The following is a 19714-nucleotide window of genomic DNA, read 5'->3' on the forward strand; positions in this document are numbered from 1 at the left end:
CCAACATTCACAGACACTTGGGAGACAGCTCAATTACACATTCTCTGCAAAGGGTTTCTGCTGTTGGAAAAAGCAAATTATAGTGTACTTGTGATTGGCCCTAATGAATTTTCAATTCATGGCACCAAAGGTTTACATTGTTCTTTGGCAAATTTGCATGTGAAAATTTCTATCCGGCTGATATGGACATCCAGTCTGCCTTTGTTCCATTGTTGTAATAACGCATCTTGTTTTGCGTTTGTAAGAAAATCTGGCACTGTGTGTCTGTCCTCTTTGATTATGCAAAGACACAATGGTGCCCATACTCCTGTTTGTCTAATGTTCATTTTGGGGATGTATGCTTTTCCAGCAAGGACATCGTTTATTGTCCATCCCTAACTGCCCTTGAGGAAGTTGCCTTCTTGAACTGCAGCAGTCCTCCTTGTGAAAGCACCCCCACCGTACTGTTGGGGAGGGAGTTCCAGGATTTAGACCCAGCGATGATGAAGGACTGGCAATATATTTCCGAGTCAGAATGGTAAGCGATTTGGAAGGGAACCTGTAGTGTTTCCACGTGCCTGCTACCCTTGTCTTTCTTGGTGGCAGAGGTCGAGGTTTGGGAGGTGTTGTCGGAGTAGCCTGGGTAAGTGACAGCAGTGCATTTTGTAGATGGTACTCATTGCAGCCACTGTGCACAGTGGTGGGCGGAATGAACATTTGCGTGCCATTCATAAAATCAGATATTACAGCACAGAATGTGGCCGTTCTGCCCATTTTCATGCCTGCAGAAGGATAGCTCACCTGCCTAATCCGACTTCCCACTCATCTTGAGCAATGTAGATTATGGCATTTCATGTGCGCGCCAAAGATATTTTTAAATTTGTTGAAGCTTTTGCCTCCACCGTCTTTTCCAACATTGAATTCCACACCAGAACAAAAATTCTCTTCAACTCCCCTCTAATTTACCTTAAATTACTGCCCTCTGGTTATAGATTTCCCTTTAAGAGGAAATAAGTTCTTCTTGTAATCTTAGATACTTCAAATAAATCTCCTGTTAGCTTCCTCTGATCCAAAGAAAATAATGCCAGACCCTATTTCTAAAGCTTGCAGGTTGTAGGTTAATTGGCCACAGTAAATTGCCCCTAGAGTGTCAGTAATTGGTAGCATTGGGGGGTGGGGATCACAAAAAATGGGATAGGTAGTGTAAAATGGTGGTTGATGGTCAGTGCTGAAGGGCCTGTTTCCATTGTTGTATCTCTCTATGACTCTCTGTCCAATCAACACCAACTAAGATCACCTCCTGGCAACATGATAAAGGTCCTCTGGACCCTCTTAGCTATCCTCTTAAGTGGCTTGTCCTCTTTATGATGCACCCAAAACTCATTTCCATTGAATTCAACTAGTGAATATAGGACTCCAGATTCCGGTGTCTCCAGTGAATAGTGGGCGTTGCTTATAATGGGTGCCCATAGTGCAGCCCTGCCCACCCCATTTTCACATTTGTACATGCTTGCTCCCACTGGTTTTGCATTCACCACTCTTCTAAACCGCCAGATTATACACGTTTGCTTCAAGCCTTCATGGTCCTATTCTACACCTTGCTGTACACGAACCTTTAGTCTGTATTCCTTCACTGTATTTGAACATAAGAAAATTGGAGCAGGAACAGACCACTCAGCACCTCATGCCTGCCCTACCATTCATTTTGTTCATGGCTGATCTGCCCCAGGCCTCACCTGCTCTTCTACGCCAGCTCCCCAGAGCCCTCAAGTCGATGATCTTTCACTAATCCTCTTTGTGTCCCCAGCAATCTGGCTTCCAAAACCCTCTGGGGTAAAGAATTCCATGGATTCACCACCCAAGAGCCTTTTAGTTATTCATCTGTATTATAGAACCCCATCAAAAGCTTTGGCAGCATCCAAAGAGATAACATCAAATTCGTTGCTCTCATTGGCCCTCCTTGTAACTTCTTCAAAATAAAATTCAATTAACAAATCCATGCTGAATGTCCTTAATTAAACTGTACAGTTCTAAACTGATGCAATAATTTCCCCAGCAAGGTTTGGCTGCCTGGCCTGTAATTCCCTTGTTTATCCCTTTCACTTTTACTGTTACTGTTGTTGCTGGTAATGGAAATGGGAAGGAGTAAATGACTCAAAAGCTGGTGTATGGGTTCCAAATTTTTCTACTGAAATCCACTGCTTGTTGTTGCTGAGCTTCTTCTATCACTGCAGGCTATTGACCTTGGAAAGCCAAAGGCCGAACTACCCATTGACAAAAATGGAAACCAGTTTCTATTCCTCACCTTCGAATTTTATTAAGTGGATGGATCATGACAGCTTGAAGTAAGCGTGTAATATGATGGTTCAAAAGAGTGGTGAATGCAAAACAAGTGGGAACAAACATGTACAAATCTGAAACTGGAGTAGGCGGGACTGCACTATGGGCAATCCATTATAAGTAGTGTCCAATATTCACTGGAGGCACAAGATACTGCAGCTGCTGGAATCTGGAGTCCAATATTCACTTGTTGAATTCAATAGAAACGAGTTTTGGCTGAATCATAAAATAGGTGGCTGATACGAATCAGCTCGTTTTGTGTACGCACCCACAAACTCAGCTCCACCTCCAACCATAAAACCAAAGTATATATCAAGCAAGCCTGGGCCTCCATAAGTCTAATAGAGTCATAGACTCATGGAGTCATACAGCACAGAAACAGGCCCTTTGGCCCAACTGGTCCATACCCATCAAGACACCCATCCAAACTAGTCCCATTTGCCCATGTTTGGTCCATATCCCTCTAAACCTTTCCTATCTATGTACCTATCCAACTGCCTTTTAAATGTTGCTAATGTACCTGCCTCAACCACTTCCTCTGACAGTTCATTCCATATACAAACCACCCTCTGTGGGTAAAGGTTGCCCTTCAGGTTCCTATTATGCCCCTCATGCTTTTATACACCTCTATAATATTACCCGTCATTCTCCTACACTCCAATACACTCCCAGTCTGCTCAACCTCTCTCATAACTCAGTCCATTGAGTCCTAGCACCATCCTCATAAATCTCCTCTGTTCTCTTTCCAGCTTAATGGTATTTTTCCTTCAGCAGGGTGACAAAAACTGAACACAAAATTCCAAATGCAGCCTCACCAACATCTTGTACAACTGCAACATAACCTCCCAATGTCTATACTCTGACTGATGAAATCCAGTGTGCCAAAAGCCTTCTTCATGACCTTATATACCGTGATGCCACTTTTGGGGAACCACGTACTTATACTCCTAGGTCCCTCTGTTCTACAACACTTCCCAGGGCACTACCATTCACTGTGAGTGTCCTGCTCTCATTTATCTTCCGAAAATGCAATACCTCGCACTTATCCAAATTAAATTCCATTTGCCATTCCTTGGCCCACTTTCCCAGCTGATCAAGATCCCTCTGGAATTCCTGATAACTATCTTCAATGACAACGACACCACCTATTTTAATGCCATCTGCAAACTTACTAATCATGCCTTGTACAGTCTCATCCAAATCATTGATAGAGATGACAAATATCAATGGGCCTAGCACCGAACCCTGAGGAACACCACTAGTCACAGGCCTCCAGTCCAACAAACAACCATCACCCTCTGCTTCCTAGCATTGAGCTAATTCTGTATCCATTTAGCTAGCTCTCCCTAGATCCCATGCAATCCAACTTTCCATAGCAGCCTACCTTGCAGAACCTTATTAAAGGCCTTACTTAAATCCATATAGACCACGTCTACTGCCATGCCCTCATCGACCTTCTAGGTCACTTCTTCAAAAAATTCAATCAAATTCATGAGACATGATTTCCCACGCACAAAACCATGCTGACTATCCCTAATCAACCCCTGACTTTCCAAATGCTTATATATCTTATCCTCCAAATCCCCTCCAGTAACTTACCTACCATAGATGTTAGGTTTACTCGTCTGTAGTTCCCGGGTTTTTCTTTGCAGCCCTTCTTAAATAAAGGCACAACATTAGCCACCCTCCAGTCTCAAGTTCCTCTGGACTGAAGCAGGGTTTTGACCCAAAGCATCGACAATTCCTTTCCTCCCACAGACGCTGCTCAACCCGCTGAGTTCCTCCAGCAGATTGTTTGTTGCTCCAAAATGCTATACTTGTTTTCGAGGGGAATGGCTACAGGGGAATCCTGCACTCTCTGTCCATCCCCGTTACCTTTCCTGGTGGTCACCCAACCACCTGCAGCCTGCACTTTAGGGGTGACCACCTCATGAAAACTCATGCCTATGATGCTTTCAGCATCCCAGATGATCTTAACTGCATTCAGCTCCAGCTCCAGTTCCTTAATGCAGTCAGCCAGGAATTGCAGATGGACATACTTCCCACAGGTGTAGTCCTCAGGAGCACTGGAAGCCTCCCTGATCTCCCACATCTTGCAGGATGAGCATACTACTGCCCTAACTGCCACGCTGACTACACTTAGCTCTGCTCCGCCTCTTCGTCAAAGGCTTGCTGCCAAAGTCTCAGCACTTTGACCTCAAACACAGCACTGAGAACTCAAACAGATATTATTCAAACAAGTAACTAATGTTAAACAGGAGCCAAGAGAGACTGCAGATGCTGGGATCTGGAGCAACACACAAAGCACTGGAGGAACTCAGCGGGTCAGGCAGCGTCCTTTGAAGGAAATGGACAGTTGACATTTCAAGTCGAGACCCTTCATCTGGACTGATGACTGTCAAATGCCGACTGTATATTTACCTCCATAGATGCTGCCTGACCTGCTGAGTTCCTCCAGCGCTTTGTGTGTAACTAATGCTAACAGCACGTTTGTAGCCGGTGCCAAGGGCCTCTCTCTCACAATGACACAGCCATTGCCCTAACCCACTTTCTGTAAATTGCAACTCTACATGATTTCAACATCTTGCTGTTTCCTCTTTGAGAAATGTAGCAGCATATTACTGCATATTGCAGTCAACATCTCACTCACAGTTTATATGGAGCTCCAACATGTTGCCAGGGGTGATTGGAGCAAATGTTCGATCTGCTTGGCATCCTAGTAGGCGCTGATTAGCAGCAAGTATGGTAGGCTAATCTATTTTCTTTTTTTGCTTCAAATTGCAGCTGAGTGAAACATTTTGCTTCCCAATAATTAAGTGATTAGTGATAATCAAAATATAACAGGAGGCTTCCTCAGACAGCCCATTTAGCAGAGCAAAACCATTTCCTAGCCCGACAGTCCCTGCTTTCAATTCCTAACCCATTCTGCATTAACATCATCTCTATCAATGATTTGGATGAGAATGTACAAGGCATGGTTAGTAAGTTTGCAGACGGCACTAAAATAGGTGGTGCCGTTGACAGTGAAGGTGGTTATCAGGATTTCCAGAGGGATCTTGATCAGCTGGGTAAGTGGACCAAGGAATGGCAAATGGGGTTTAATTCAGATAAATGCAGGGTGTTGCATTTTGGGAAGACAAATCAGGGTAGGACATTCACGGTGAACGGTAGGACCCTGGAGAGTCCTGGAGAGTGCTGGAGGGCAGAGGGACCTAGGAGCACAAGTACGTGACACCCTGAAAGTGCTGTCTCAGGTAGACAGGGAGGTGAAGAAGACTTTTGGCACACTGGCCTTCATCAGTCAAGGCATTGAGTATAGAAGTCGGGATGTTATGTTGCAGTTGTTAAGACATTGGTGAGACTGTGTTTGGAATATTGTATTCAGTTTTGGTTACCCTGGATATCCTGGATTTAATGGAAAGATGTCATTAAACTGGAAAGAGTACAGAAGAGATTTATAAGGATGTTGCTGGGACTCGAGGGACCTGTTATGGAGAGAGGTTGAGCAGGCTGGGACTTTGTTTATTGGAGCATAGGAGAATGAGGGGTGATATTATGGAAGTGTATAAAATTATGAGGGACATAGATAGGATGAATACACACAGTCTGTTTCCCAAGGCTGGGGAATTAAGAACTAGAGGGCATAGGTTTAAGGTGAGAGGGGAGAGATTTAACAGGAACCTGAGGGGTACCTTTTTCACTTAGAGGGAGGTCCATATATGGAATGAGCTGCCAGAGGAAGTGGTTGAGGCAGATACCTTAACATTTAAAAGACACTCGGACAAGTACACGGATAGGAAAGGTTTAGAGGGATATTAACCAAAAGCTGGCAAATGGAACCAGCTTAGATGGGAATTTTGGTCAGCATGGACCAGTTGACCTGAAGGGTCTGTTTCCATGCTTTTTGAGTCTATGACTCCAGTAACAAAAAGAGAAACTGGATTGCATTGGATGGAAAAGGTGGAACATGATTTTCTCCTAGAATTCAGTAAAAAAGGCATAAATATTTTTGGCTCAGAAGGAACCCATTCAGCTGATTGTTCTATGCTGGACAAAAGAGGAGCTATTTTCCTTAACTCCTCTCTTATCATTTTGCCAATGAACTTAACTCTATGCCCCCAATCTATTCACCTTTCTGCCAAGGCAAATAGGTCTTCTCTGTCCACCCTATCTCAGCTTCACATCATTTTAATCAGAACACTTGAATATCCTCTCAATCCACTTTGTTCTAGAGACTGCCCTATTCAGTCTCTCCTCTTATCTAAATTTCCCAGCCCTGGTCACATCCCCTTGAATTGGCTCTGTGGTGCAGGAATGGCAAGATGGGACAGCCAGTGGAGCTACTGCCTCACAGCTCCAATGACCAAAGTTCAATCCTGACCTCTGGTGCTGTCTGGGTGGAGTTTGCACGTTCTTTCTGTTGACCCTTCGTGGGCTTCTCTCGGGTGCTCCAGTTTCCTCCCACGTCCTAAAGGTGTGCAGGTTGGTAGGTTAATTGGCCACTGTAAATTGCTCTTAGCGTGTGGGTGAGTGGTAGAATCTGGAGAGAGTTGATGGGAATGTAGGGTTTCAGGTTACATGGGTAACTAGTGGTATTGACCTGAGAGCTGGCATAGACTCAACCTTCCACATTGTAAGGAAGTATGGAAATGTCCTCTGCATTTGCCCAAATGCTATTATATTCTTATTGTAGGAGAACAATCAGAGGTGTACACATTGTGAGCATTTCATATTTCATATGCTTCTGGCATGACATCTTTGGCCTTATGTGCCTTGAATGAGGAAAAGAAGTTCCTCTTAAGCCTTCACCTTATCTGTCTGGACTGCTACTTCAGGCTCTTCTCTCATCCAAAAGGCAGCAGATGCTCAGTACAACAGTGGAGAGAGTGCATGGATCCTTGTGTCCAAGCACTTAGAGTAAGACGTGAACTCTTACACCTCGGGTGCTATCATCTGAGCTAAGGCTGATACTACAGAGCTGCTTTGAAGCATAGATTCTCATTTATTTAAGATTACTGCAGCTTTATTAGTAGATAAAATATGCTTATCGCAAAAATAACCACACATTGTTAGTAACTCAACTTTAAAGTAACTCAACTTTAAATACTGACTTTAAACAACTCTATCAACAAAGCTAAGCCTATTTAAAAATCGGTTATATTTATTTAGAAGTATGCTTGTAACATACTATAGTTAGCTATATGGTGTAGTCGGTTTTCTAGTTAATTAACAAAAAAAACATACGTTTAAGTCTCTGGAGCTTTGCTCCATAACCTAGATAAATCTGTAGCTTGAAAGCTTTGAAGCAATTGCAAGAGATCAGCTTTCCACCGTAGAAGGTTTATAGAATAAGTTGTTTGTATCAAAGTCTGTGTGTCTGAGGCAGGAAGTCGGGGCTTAAGTGGAAGAGTTCTACTTGTTATTTTCAAAAGGGCAGAGTCTGTGGGACTCTGTTCTGCGTGTGTAATATGTTAATGGTAGAGGGTGCAGTTTGGGGAAGACTGTGGAGGGAAGATGTGAAATGATATGGTTGTGGACAGCTTTGGGATGGAGGCTCCACACTGGGGAGCTGTGAGCAATTCTGGACAGTCATAACATGAGGAGGTGTAAGTAACTGAAGAGTACTTGCATCTGTGACTTGTTAGCATGAAGAAGCCTGTAGCTAGTGTGTAAGTTGTGGCGCAGTGGGAGCTCTTTTCTCTGACCTAGAAACCTATGGGTTCAAGTCCATACTTTAGCAGCAAGTGCAAAATTGAGACTGATATTTCAATCCAATACTGAAGGGGCCCTGCATTGTCAGAAGTACTCCTTTTTGGACAAGATATTACATTGAGGTCAGTCTGGTTGATGCGAAAGAACCCACGATAGAATTCTGAAGAAGAGCTCTCCTGAGCAAAAAGTTATCCCTGATGGAGGACATCTTTGAATAAAACTTCCGGATTTAAATTTGTGGGTTTTTTGTTTGGTAAAACTCTGCATTGTTACACTGGTTCTTGATAAAATGGGAAAGCTGTGCACTAATTTACTCTTTTCTTGGGCATGCATATATTGATGTTTAGCTATCCAAGCCCATAATACAAACTGACAGGGGATAGAAAGCTATTTATTCGCGTAATTTTTCTGTGTGAAAGAAACTGGTCCTACTGTCTATCTGTAGAGTGTAAAAGAAAATATTAAGTATTTATCTTCCAGGAAATAGCCATACACATTTCAAAGCCAATGGAAAAATCTCTCACAGATATCTTTCAAAATTTATAGCACCCTACCCCACCCCAGCCCTTCTGGATACCAATAACCCCAACTCCTCCCACTCTTTTCAGAAATGTGATTATAACTATGCCAATGGGTGGGACATAAGACTTAGAAATGATGGATATCAGATCTAATCAGATAACTATCATAGCTTTAAACAAAACAGGAAAGCATCCTTAGGCTGTGATCTGCCCATCTTTAACTGAAGTGCAAAACAAAGCAGATTCTGAATGTTCTCTGCAAAGTGCAAATACGGCACTTATTTTAACTTAAATACCATAGACACTGAAATCTGGAATGAAACCAAAAATGCTGTAAGTACTTGGCAGGAGAGGCAACACCTGTCAAGTGAGGAACAGTCAAGGGTGGCACGGTATTGTAACGGTTAGCATAACGCTATTACAGTGCCAGCGACCCAGGTTCAATTCCCGCCGCTGTCTGTAAGGAGTTTGTACGTTCTCCCTGTGTGTCTGTGTGGGTTTCCTCCGGGTGCTCCGGTTTCCTCCCACATTCCAAAGATGTTCGGGTTAGGAGCTGTGGACATGCTATGTTGGCACCGGAAGAGAGGCGACACTTGTGGGCTGCCCCCAACACATTGTCAGTAAGACGCATTTCACTGTGTATTTCGACGTACATATAACTAATAAATAAATATCTAAAAATATCTAAAACAGATGGATGGTCTCTCATCAGAACTGGAATTTGAGGTAATACAAGTTTTAATTTGCAGGAAAAAGGAGAGGGCAAAGAGAATAAATAGGGAGGTCTGTGAGAGTGGGGAAGGCAGGGAAGATTAGTGGCTCTGTGGGGTGTGTAGAATGACTCTTGTTTCAGTCCTACTCATGACCCCTCCCTCACCACTTCTTCAAGCACATTGACGATGGTCTCTGTCACCTCCCGTCTTGCACAGAACCAGAAAGTTTCATCACCCTGTTCTCACTTGCATATTCTCCATCTCTGTTTCCCTTCCCCTTCTCAACTCTCTGTCTCTCTCTCTCTCTCTCTATCTCAGGAGGTGAGGTTAGTGACCAGTATCCAAAAGAAGCCCACAGACCCCCACAGTTACGTTGACTTCACTTCCTTGCATGCTGCTTCCTCTATGGTGTCCGTTCCATTCTACTACCTTCTCTGTTTCTGTTGAACACCACCTTCCAAATTTTTCCTCAGTCATGGCTTCCTCCCCACCATAATTATAGTACCCTCTAGTGCATCCCTTCCATTTCTTGGACTATTCTGCTTGCAAACTCTCTCTTCCCACCCAGAACAAGGAAAATCCTTGTCCTCACCTTCCACCCTGTCATCTTCCACATTCAATGCATCTATAGTTTCTGATATCTCCAACATCATGCTACCACCAGACCATCTTTGCTTCAATCTCTGTTTGATCATTCTGACAGGACAGGTCCTCTAGGACAAGCTGGTTCGTGCTTCTACTGTATCTCCATCAATAGCCACTCCCACCTCTCACGGTACCTTCCTATATCACCTCTTCCCTTCTCTTCATCCAGGTCTCAAACACTTCTTCCAGGCTTCAACTGTCACTTCCTCCAATCCAGTGTACAGCAATTCAGTGCTCATGATGTGGCTCTTCTCTGCAGTGGAAAAACCAAACTCAAATTAGGATACAATGCTCTACAGGACACCACTTCTCAGCTTGCAGTAGTTACACTGAGCTTCTGGTTGCCTGTCACTTTAATTCTCCATCCTGCTCCCACTCTGATCTCTTTATCTTTGGTCTCTTACAATGTTCCAGTGAAGCCCAACATATCCTCAAGGGAGAGCATCAGATTTCTTAACAAGGCACTTTAAGTCTTTCTGGACTCAACTTTGAATTTAATTTTGGATAATCAGCTTGTTTCTCACTTTCTCAGAGTTCTCTGTCCTCTCTACTGATGACACTTGGTAAAACTCCTCTGTCTCTTCTCCTGTGCAACTGTATCTTTGCTCTCATGCGGTGACCAGAGCGGTGCACAGTACTCAGGTCTGTGGGCTAAGAAACCTGGTTTACAGCTTTAGCATCACCTCTCTGCTGTTTTACTCTGTGCCACAGCTAAGAAGGGAACATACCTTGTATGCCTTTTCACACAGCATATCCACCTGTCCTGCTACCTGGAAGGACCTGTATGCACACCTTCCAAGAACAAGTGAGTAATTCAACATCTTCCAACTGGACTATTATCCAAGTGCTGGTAGTGTACAGAAGTATTTGATGGTCAGCAACAACATGATGGGCAGAAGGTCCTCTCGCTGTGCTCTATGACTCCACCACCTTCCAAAGTTCACAGTTTGATCAAACTAAAAGGGAGTGTTTTGTCCTCCAGTGGCTGAGATACTCGCTCTTCAATGGGTGGCTCAGTTGAATGGAAGTATAATGCACTTCAGGGTCCCTCTGTTCCTCCATGTCTCTCAGTATTCCACCCCACCGCCCCAGGTATTGTTTATTCCTTTGCCTTATCGCACCTCACACTTCTCTGCCTTTGCCATGTCTCAGGCAGTGAAGAGATGCAGAAGCCACAGTTCATGGTGCACTGGCCTCGCCCAAGCAGACCTCTGCCCAGGTGAGCTTGGGACATCGTAAAGGAGTCGCCAGCTTGCAGACACTGGTAGACCTGTGTTACAGAACGAGGTACTTATAGAAAGCAGTAGTTCAATGGTTATTGCAAAATTGCTGGAGACCCAGAGTCATACAGCATTGAAACAGGCCTTTTGGCCCATAAATTCTGTGCTGGCCACCAACCACACACTAACACTAATTCCACATTAATCTTAATTTTCATTCTCCCCACATTCTCATCAACTCCCCTCAGATTCTACCACTCACTTACAGACGAGGGCTAATGTACAGTGGCCAATTAAACCTACCAACCTGCATAGTTGTTGTAGAATTCACTCGGTCACAGACGGAACATCAAACTCCACACAGACAGCACCCAGGGTCAGGATTGAACCCAGGTCTCTGGCACCGTGAGGCAGCAGCTTTACTAGCTGCGCCACTGTGTGTACTGAAACATGGTGGAAGAAAAGCGCAGCTTGAGGTGAGAGTGCAGCGAGTACCGACAGCTCTGGTGACTGAGGAGAATTTGATGATAGTCCATGCCACAAGTGAGAGAACTGAAGAAAGTTCCTTTGGAAATAAGTGGAAATATGATATCCTGAGATGTGGGTTTGCAGTAAGAGCAAACAGTATTAACAGGGCATACACCTACAGAAGCATATCAAATGCATCCTTTCAGAGTCATGGATCTGCAGTGTCTTACTGACAAACAGTGAAGGCTGGGTGTATGTATAGTCAACGAGTGAAGCAGGTATTGTATCTTACAACATAGAATGAGGCCATTCAGCCCAGCAGAACAGTCCCATTGCCGCATGCTCCTGCTACTTATTCTCTCTCATACGCCCACCAACTTACCTCTAATTCTTTTGCCACTAAGGGGTAATGTATAGTGACCAATCAAGCCTGGGTTGTTGGAGCTGTGAGACAGCAGCACCAAGTGTTGTTCAAAATACTGGAACAGGAGGTGTCCACTCCAGGAACAACTGTGGAGGCCACCGTGAGACTGAGAAACAAGACTTCAAAGCAAAATAACAAGCTGGTATGAGAATCAGAGCAGGGTGGGAGTCCAGGCTCAGTGGAGGAGAGTCCATTATGGGCATAGGGAAGCTAACACAGTGTAGTCAGGCTACAACAGGATTGACCAAAAACAGTCAAATCAGATTCAAGAGGAAATGACTTTGTCACTTTGAAAGTTGCAGCAGGGAAGAGGAACAGACTGGTGTCTAGAGTACGGCAGAATGAGAGTTGGGATGCAAGACAGAGCAAAATGGAGATGCATGGATGGAAAGGGATGACACAGGTGAAGTCATGGTCTCCAGTAATGCACTGAGTACAATGTCCAATTGTAGTCAGAGTAATTACTTGCAGAGTTATTGGGCTCTTCATTATGCTTTAGTGCATACAGGTAACACCGAGAAGATGGTGATCCAGAGTATATAATACAGCGTGTTCAGTCATGAAGACAATTTACGTAGAGGCAACAGTTTGCAGTACAGGTTGTGAGAACAGGTATGTACAAGGCCCCCTGGAGAAGTTATCCACCAGAATCACGTGAATATTTCAGGGATGCCAAGTGTATCTTACTGTGAAGAAGTCAGAGAGCAGGGATGGAGTGAAATCATAATTGGTTGAATTTATGGTTGTTTATTAATGTGAGTAGTTAAGTGATTGTGTAACTTCATATAGTGTATGTAAGCAGCTTAGCTGATTGCATGGGTTCATTTCCTTTCCGAAAGGGAAGCTAAGTAGTGATACATATGTGTATAATACATTGAAGAAATAGATTGTATCACTTGGTATGAATCTTGATATCTTCTTGCACCCTGATGATACTGTTTAGTTGAGAGCTACTGCCTTCAACAAAGGATGTTCTCTTTATGGTGCTACTGCCTCTGCTTATTTGCTAATGCAAACATGAAGGAACTCGTAAACACTCAGGTGGGAATCATGTCTACAAGTTGCGTCCAGTTTATTTGAAATTCTTCTCAGGTGTGCATATAATGATCCCATGCATGATCAAATACATCATGTGACATCGTGCTTATTTATGTATACTACATAAATAGCAACAATGGAATCATTACCAGCACACGTTGTCTGATAAACATAGCAGCAGTGATTAAGATCTGAAAATGTTGAACTGCGTGTTAAGTCTGGAAGATTGCATTGTACCTTATCTAAAGATGAAGTGGTGTCTCCGAGTTTCTGCTCCCTTTTGGAGATAGAGGCCAAGAATTCATGGGTGTCAATATCAGCTGTTAGGGGGCAGCTTAAACAACTCTTAGATGTCTAATTTACAACTGTCATTAGATGCAAATAGATCGGCGTAGGATAGACAATCCTTGGTAAACTCCTGTTACACTGCTTCAAAAAGACATGAAGGATTAAAGCAGGACTGACTGCTACAGAGGTAGAAGACAAATGTAAGGCAGCTATAATTTCGGGTGAACTCTTTACTGTAATTAAGAATGGCCAGAATATAAGAGCAATTTATGTTTGTCAAATTTCCTAGTAGAAATCTTGGCATGTGTCGGAAACGGAAACATGAATGTTGGAAACAATTATTTTCGAGGTATATCTTGGAACCAAACACAATGGTGGTACATTGAAGGTGGAGGACAGGCAAAGGGTTGGTTATGGGCAGAAATTGTTGATTAATTGTTAATGGATGTTACATCCATCTACTCATGTACGAAATGTACCCATCTACCCATGTACCCATCTGTACAATCGGTATGCAAGACAGGTTTTTCACTTTACCTCGGTACAAGTGACAATAATAAACCAATACCAAATGAAACAGAATCTCTTAATCCTCCACCCTTCCTCACACCCACCAACAGCCAGTATTAGGAGCGCTGCTCCTTGTTGACGTGAACTGGACTTGAATACCTAAAGGGTGTGCTGCAAGTGCATAGATGCAGTGGGATAAAGACCACATCGACATTCAGTTCGTTGCCTCGTGTGCCATCCAGTCCTCCTCATCTGGGGCTGGGCTCGGGAGCTTGGCCACTGCTCCATCCTGGTATCCGTGTGGAGGCTGTTGGGGGCTGGTGGTGGAGAAGGTATAGGGCAATTGGAAGACAAGGGCAATGACTGGGTCGGGTTGGAAATGCACGGTCTCAAGGGGACACTGCTCAGGCCTCAGGGTTCTCTTGGAGATCGTGGGATTTCTGAGTGGACATTTAATACCAAAGGAGTGAAGCTGGGGCAAGGACATAAGAGCACATTTAATTTGCCTTGATAGGGCAGCACAGCGGAGCGTCCAGTAGAACTGCTGCCTCACAGCTCCAGTGACTCAGGTTCAATCCTGACCTCGGCTGCTGTGGACCGAGCATGTTCTCCCCGTCACCACGTGGGTATCCCCCAGGTGCTCCAGTTTTCTCCCACATCACAGAAACATGCAGGTTAGTGGGTTGTTAGGTTAATTGTGCTTATAACACAATTTAGTGTTAGGTTTAGGTTATTGGTATTAGGTGATCAGTGTTGGATTAATTGACTGCTGTAAATTGCTCATAATGTGTGGGTGAGTGACAAAATCTGGGGAGAATAAAATGGGATTTGTGTACATCGGGGTTTGATGGTCAGTATGGACTCGATGGGCCAAAGGTCTTGTTTCCCTGCTGTATCTCTCTGTGACTCCATGACTCACAAGGTCAGCACTGTGGAAGGACCACATTGTCCTGTGAATTCTCAACATCTCACGGCCTCCCCTCCACCCAGCACAACACAGTCCCGTTTCCCCGTGAACCTCCCAACGGAGTGTTGCACAGAGACGGATGACATCACATGCGGCCTTGATGATGAAATCACATCAGGGTGATTTGCAGCAACTGGTGTCTGGTCAAGTTTACCAAGTGGTGCAAAACAAGCCAGGAATATTGCACCTCACTCACAGGGAAATCAATATTAAACTGTATAATGCTTAAAAACACAAATGCATTTCAGCCTCCAGATGGATATGACTAACCCTGGGCATGGCTTTATGAGTAGATCGGTTTTATATTTCACAATTTGGAATTTCTTTCCTCACGGTAAAGAAACCCACAGATTAAGACCATAGTGCAGATACTCTGGGCCCAATGCACTGATAACCCAACCTTGGAAGTCATACACACCCTGAATGGGTGAGGGGAGAGGGACTGTGGCTGATTTTTCATCCCTTATTTCTATGTTGCACCATACTGAGTATGGCTAAAAGACTGGTACCGAAGCAGCCTTCAAACAGTGAAGTCATTGCAAAAGAGGAAGCTGTTCTGGGAGTGAAACTGCTGGCTTTTGCACATGCTGAGTCTAGTGGCATAGAAACAGGAAGAGATCGTTCAGATCATGTCTGTTCTGCACTATTTACTGCCCAACCTTATATATAACCTATGGCCAATGGTGGGCCATTCCACCTGACTAATCAGCACAGTGATTGTGGAAATGTGGGGGGAGAGTATAATGGGATAATGGAATATAATGGGATTAGTGTCGGATTTTCAAGGCTAATTTTCATGGCATTTATACCTAAGCCAATAAACTTGAACTTAAATTTGGGTTAGTGTAAATGAGTGTTTGATAATCGGTGCAGTCTTGAAGGGATGAAAGGCCTGTTTCAATGCTGCATGACCCTATAACATGTGAATTTCTTCACTCCAACAATGGCTCAGTCTATAGATCTCTGACCCCGTAGGTTTGAGGGTCCTGATTCAGTAGGTGAACTGAATACTGAATAGAGTGTGGTCTTATTTTCAATTGTACCTCCTTTCTCCTTCTTTCTCCTTTCTAGTAAGGCTGGCGTGGAATGAGACAGTGTAGTGAGAGAGAGAGAGAGAGAGAGAGAGAGAGAGAGAGAGAGAGAGAGATCTAGAAAGGAAAGGGAAGTGTCCATGAGAAGGTGAGATCAGGGTGGAAGTTGGCAGTAAAGGTAATGAAATTTCCGAGTTCTGGAATGAGTGCAGTTGACAATGTACCAGAAAAAAAGGTGAGGGAGTGGGCCTCATAGGATTGAAAGAAAGGCTTTGCCAAGTGTCTAACAAAAGGACAGGTGTAACCTGCGGGTGTGTGAGTTCCTATACCTGCATATTTGCTCCGGAGAAAGCGAGTGGAGTTGAAGGAGAAGTTGTTCAATGTAAGAAAGAGTTCAGCCAGGTGAACGACAGTATTGGTGGAGGGAAACCAGCTGGGCCTCTGTTCGGGGAAGGAGCAGAGGGCCCTCAGACCATCCTGATGTGGGACAGAGGTGTAGAAGGATTGTGGGCTGTTTGAGACAAGGTTATCAAACTGGCAGATAGCATCAGAGGTGTTGCAGATGTAGGTGGGAGAAAGGATGGAGTTAGGTGAGGAAGAAATAAGTTCAGTGGGGCAAGAGCAGGTTGAAACAATGGGTGGGTCTACCTGGACAGTCCTGCTTGGAGATCTTGGACAGGAGGTAGAAGCAGGCAGTGGCAAGCTGGGGCACCTCAAGGCTTGAAGCTGTGGCAGAAAGATCTCCCAAGGAAATGACGTCCACCTGGGAGACAGTGGACTGATCTGTGATGGTGGGATCGTAGTCCAGATGGAGGTATAAGGGTGTGTTTGACAGCTGAGGCTTTGCTTTTGCAAACAGAAATCAGTTCACCAACCCACAAGGGCACCGCCTCGTTGGCGGCTTTTATGATAATATCACATTTCTTGTCTCCCTTTGCCAGCTTTGGCAAAAGGTCTTCAACATGAAACACTAACTGTTTCTCATTCCACAGATTCTGCCTAATCTACTAGTCTATTTTTATTGACTTTATATGATTCTCCAGAAATGTGTCACTTGATTTCAAGGGAAGGCCTTGTATCAGCATGAGCCCTGCTACAATAACAGGCTAGGAAAACATTGCATTGACTAAGAAAACCACAGCTTGAGTAACTGGCAGTGATAGAACTCCCTGGGCCTTATCACTTTGCACACACTTTCTGCATAACCTACTTTATCCTTGCACAAGTCACATCTCCTCATTGAAAAGTAATGTCAGATGCTGCTGGGATTTACTGAACCAAGGGATAAACCTCCATGGTGTGTCTGCTCTCAGGAACATTGAATGTCTAAGTGAGCAATAGCAGTTACATGGCTGTATGCAATGCTCCACTTCAAAAGTCTCCCTAATCCCTAATGCTGGATGATTTAAACAAAAGTGTTTAATGATACATTTTCCAGAAATGTATCACTTGATTTTAAGGGAAGGCCATGTATCAGCACGACCACTGCTACAATACAGGCCAGGAAAACGTTGCATTGACTAAGAAAACCACAACTTGAGTAACTGGCAGTGATGGAATTCCCTGGCATAAAAATAAGGTCGAAGGAAATTATCATTGATGATTAAAAAAATCACCTTTGTGTTCTCTTTGTGACAGCTTTCCTCATGGGCTTGTTGGTCCGACTGCACCAACAACACATTTCCCTGCAATGGCTGCAGCCAGATCAGTGGTAGACTGTGAGCGGCTCTGGCTCCGGAGGGGCCAGCTGGTAATGGTGGCACATCGAGCTGATGAGCTGAAGTCTAAGGTAGCAGGCTGCGGCTCACAAGTGTGGGCTATGACTCAGAACCAATAGTGGAAGGGGAAGTGGACATCCTGAGAAATGATGGGACTTTCACCTTCAACATGTTCCACAAGAAAGGAATAACCACGTTAATGGGACTATATTATAGACCTCCCAGTAGTCAGCAGGATTTAGAGGAACAAATTTGTAGAGAGATAGCAGACAATTGCAAGAAAAATAAGGTTGTGATAGCAGGTGATTTTAACTTTTCACATATTGACTAGGACACCCATACTGTAAAGGGAATGGATGGGATAGAGTTTGTCAAATGTGTTCAGGAAAGTTTCCTTAATCAGTTTGTAGAAGTCCCAACTAGGGAGAGTCCAATACTGGATCTCCTCTTAGGGAACGAGACAGGGCAGGTGACAGAAGTGTATGTTGGGGAACACTTTGGATCTAGAGATCAAAATTCCATTAGTTTCAAGATAATTATCGAGAAGGATAGGACTGGTCCTCGGGCTGAGATTCTAAATAGGAGTAAGGCCAATTTTGATAACATCAGAAGGGATCTGGCAGGCGTGGATTGGGATGGACTTTTTCCAGCAAAGAGATGCTTGGTTAGTGGGAGGCTTTCATTAGTGAAATATTGAGAATACAGAATCTGTATGTTCCTGTTAGAATAAAAGGCAAGGCTAACAGGTTTAAGGAACCTTGGTTATTGAGGGATATTGAGGCCCTGGTAAAGAAAAAGAAGGTGGCGCATATCAGGTATAGGCAGTTAGGATCAAATGAGGTGCTTGATGAGTATAAGAAATGCAAGAGAACACACAAGAGAGAAATCAGGAGGGCAAAAAGAGGACACGAGGTTGCTCTGGCAGACAAGGTGAAAGAGAATCGCAAGGGTTTCTATAGCTATATTAAGAGCAAAAGGTTAGCAAGGGGCAAAATTGGTCTTCTTGAAGATCAGGGTGGTCATCTATACTGAGCGAGATGGGGGAGATCTTAAATGAATTTTTTGCATCTGTATTTACTCTGGAGACAGACATAGAGACTATAGACCTGAGGCAAAAGAGTAGTGAGGTCATGGACAATATCCGGATTACAGAAGAGGAGGTGCTGTCTGTCTTGAGACGAATGAAGGTGGATAAATCCCCAGGGCCAGACAAGGTGTCCCCTTGGACCTTGTGGGAGGCTGATGCAGAAATTGCAGGGGCCCTGGCAGAGATACTTAAAATGTCCCTAGCCATGGGTGAGGTGCCAGAAGACTGGAGGATAGCTAATGTTGTTCCGTTGTTCAAGGAAGGTTCTAAGATTCTGGGAAATTATAGGCTGGAGAGCCTAACGTCAGTTGTGGGTAATTTATTGGAAGGTATTCTAAGGGGCAGGATGTCTAAGTATTTGGATAGACAGAGCCTGATTTGGGATAGCCAACATGGCTTTGTGCATGGTAGATCATGTCTAACCAATCTTATAGAATTCTTCAAGGAGGTTACCAAGAAGGTGAATGAGGGAAAGGCAGTGGACGTTGTCTGCATGGACTTTGGCAAGGCCTTTGACAAAGTCCCTCGTCAGAGGCTGGTCCAGAAGGTTAAATCGCTTGGCATTCAGGATGAAGTAGCCAACTGGATTCAACATTAGCTTAGCGGGAGAAGCCAGAGAGTGGTAGTAAATGGTTGTCTCTCTGACTGCAGGCCTGTGTCTAGTGGTGTGCCACAGGGATCGGTACTGGGTCCATTGTTGTTTATCATCTATATTAGTGATTTAGATGATAATGTGGTAAACTGGATCAGCAAATTTGTGGATGACACCAAGACTGGGGGTGTAGTGGATAGCGAGGAAGGCTATCAAAGCTTGCAGTGTGATCTTGACCAGCTAGGAAAATGGGCTGAAAAATGGCAGATGGAATTTAATGCAGACGAGTGTGATGTGATGCACTTTGGGAGGACAAACCAGGGTAAGACTTACACAGTGAATGGTAGGGCTCTGAGGTGTGCAGTAGAACAAAGGGATCCAGGAATACAGATCCATAATTCCTTGAAAGTGGCATCGCAGGTTGATAGGGTCATAAAGAGATCTTTTAGCACTTTGGCCTT

The 19714-nt window shown here is 44.1% G+C and overlaps 1 protein-coding gene across 5 annotated transcripts in view; it reads left to right on the forward strand.

Annotated features, from left to right (window-relative positions):
• LOC127582008 (alpha-(1,3)-fucosyltransferase 7-like) overlaps nucleotides 1-19714 on the forward strand; it is a 30979-nt gene that overhangs the window by 4317 nt on the left and 6948 nt on the right. Inside the window, exon 1 of one of the 5 annotated variants that reach the window (XM_052036921.1) lies at nucleotides 4978-5064. The exons of 1 other annotated variant lie outside the window; for it this stretch is intronic. The gene's annotated coding sequence lies outside the window, so the exon portion shown is untranslated. Of the gene's footprint in view, nucleotides 1-4977; nucleotides 5065-12500; nucleotides 12635-13048; nucleotides 13064-13492; nucleotides 13549-19714 lie in introns of those variants that run through there. 3 more of the 5 variants (XM_052036922.1, XM_052036919.1, XM_052036923.1) reach the window with 3 other exon arrangements.

The sequence above is a fragment of the Pristis pectinata genome, chromosome 23, assembly GCF_009764475.1.
Source record: "Pristis pectinata isolate sPriPec2 chromosome 23, sPriPec2.1.pri, whole genome shotgun sequence".
Classification (NCBI taxonomy): Eukaryota; Metazoa; Chordata; class Chondrichthyes; order Rhinopristiformes; family Pristidae; genus Pristis; species Pristis pectinata.